The sequence below is a fragment of the Musa acuminata genome, unplaced genomic scaffold (assembly GCF_036884655.1).
Source record: "Musa acuminata AAA Group cultivar baxijiao unplaced genomic scaffold, Cavendish_Baxijiao_AAA HiC_scaffold_467, whole genome shotgun sequence".
NCBI classification, from domain to species: domain Eukaryota; kingdom Viridiplantae; phylum Streptophyta; class Magnoliopsida; order Zingiberales; family Musaceae; genus Musa; species Musa acuminata.
Genome location: NW_027020714.1, coordinates 12,501 through 15,000, shown reverse-complemented (window position 1 = coordinate 15,000; position 2,500 = coordinate 12,501).

Here is a 2,500-nt window from a genome sequence, read left to right as displayed (position 1 = left end):
AGCGGCGAGCGGCGAACAGCGAGCGAAGCGAGAGGCAGCACCGTCCCTGCTATACGAAAGCCCCATCCAGCCCTGTGCCACCCGGGGGGTTCCAGGGTGCTGAGATGGCTGACGTTTTGCTCCGCTCTCGACGGTCACCGCGCAATGCAAGAACAGGCCAAAAACTGGCCAAAACGGCCCAAAAACGGGCCAAAACTGGCCATTTTTGGCTGCGCGAGCGGCGAGCGGCGGACAGCGAGCGAAGCGAGAGGCAGCACCGTCCCTGCTATACGAAAGCCCCATCCAGCCCTGTGCCACCCGGGGGGTTCCAGGGTGCTGAGATGGCTGACGTTTTGCTCCGCTCTCGACGGTCACCGCGCAATGCAAGAACAGGCCAAAAACTGGCCAAAACGGCCCAAAAACGGGCCAAAACTGGCCATTTTTGGCTGCGCGAGCGAGCGGCGAGCGGCGGACAGCGAGCGAAGCGAGAGGCAGCACCGTCCCTGCTATACGAAAGCCCCATCCAGCCCTGTGCCACCCGGGGGGTTCCAGGGTGCTGAGATGGCTGACGTTTTGCTCCGCTCTCGACGGTCACCGCGCAATGCAAGAACAGGCCAAAAACTGGCCAAAACGGCCCAAAAACGGGCCAAAACTGGCCATTTTTGGCTGCACGAGCGAGCGGCGAGCGGCGGACAGCGAGCGAAGCGAGAGGCAGCACCGTCCCTGCTATACGAAAGCCCCATCCAGCCCTGTGCCACCCGGGGGGTTCCAGGGTGCTGAGATGGCTGACGTTTTGCTCCGCTCTCGACGGTCACCGCGCAATGCAAGAACAGGCCAAAAACTGGCCAAAACGGCCCAAAAACGGGCCAAAACTGGCCATTTTTGGCTGCACGAGCGAGCGGCGAGCGGCGGACAGCGAGCGAAGCGAGAGGCAGCACCGTCCCTGCTATACGAAAGCCCCATCCAGCCCTGTGCCACCCGGGGGGTTCCAGGGTGCTGAGATGGCTGACGTTTTGCTCCGCTCTCGACGGTCACCGCGCAATGCAAGAACAGGCCAAAAACTGGCCAAAACGGCCCAAAAACGGGCCAAAACTGGCCATTTTTGGCTGCACGAGCGAGCGGCGAGCGGCGGACAGCGAGCGAAGCGAGAGGCAGCACCGTCCCTGCTATACGAAAGCCCCATCCAGCCCTGTGCCACCCGGGGGGTTCCAGGGTGCTGAGATGGCTGACGTTTTGCTCCGCTCTCGACGGTCACCGCGCAATGCAAGAACAGGCCAAAAACTGGCCAAAACGGCCCAAAAACGGGCCAAAACTGGCCATTTTTGGCTGCACGAGCGAGCGGCGAGCGGCGGACAGCGAGCGAAGCGAGAGGCAGCACCGTCCCTGCTATACGAAAGCCCCATCCAGCCCTGTGCCACCCGGGGGGTTCCAGGGTGCTGAGATGGCTGACGTTTTGCTCCGCTCTCGACGGTCACCGCGCAATGCAAGAACAGGCCAAAAACTGGCCAAAACGGCCCAAAAACGGGCCAAAACTGGCCATTTTTGGCTGCGCGAGCGAGCGGCGAGCGGCGGACAGCGAGCGAAGCGAGAGGCAGCACCGTCCCTGCTATATACGAAAGCCCCATCCAGCCCTGTGCCACCCGGGGGGTTCCAGGGTGCTGAGATGGCTGACGTTTTGCTCCGCTCACGACGGTCACCGCACCACGCAAGAACGGACCATAAACAGGCCAAAACAGCCCAAAAACGGGCCAAAACTGGTCATTTTTGGCTGCGCGAGCGAGCGGCGAGCGGCGAACAGCGAGCGAAGCGTGAGGCAGCACCGTCCCTGCTATACGAAAGCCCCATCCAGCCCTGTGCCACCCGGGGGGTTCCAGGGTGCTGAGATGGCTGACGTTTTGCTCCGCTCACGACGGTCACCGCGCCATGCAAGAACGGACCAAAAACAGGCCAAAACAGCCCAAAAACGGGCCAAAACTGGCCATTTTTGGCTGAGCGAGCGAGCGGTGAGCGGCGAACAGCGAGCGAAGCGAGAGGCAGCACCGTCCCTGCTATACGAAAGCCCCATCCAGCCCTGTGCCACCCGGGGGGTTCCAGGGTGCTGAGATGGCTGACGTTTTGCTCCGCTCACGACGGTCGCCGTGCCACGCAAGAACGGACCAAAAACAGGCCAAAACAGCCCAAAAACGGGCCAAAACTGGCCATTTTAGGTTGCGCGAGCGAGCGGCGAGCGGCGAACAGCGAGCGAAGCGTGAGGCAGCACCGTCCCTGCTATACGAAAGCCCCATCCAGCCCTGTGCCACCCGGGGGGTTCCAAGGTGCTGAGATGGCTGACGTTTTGCTCCGCTCACGACGGTCACCGCGCCACGCCAGAACAGACCAAAAACAGGCCAAAACAGCCCAAAAACGGGCCAAAACTGGCCATTTTTGGCTGCGCGAGCGAGCGGCGAGCGGCGAACAGCGAGCGAAGCGAGAAGCAGCACCGTCCATGCTATACGAAAGCCCAATCTAGCAAAGAACAGCC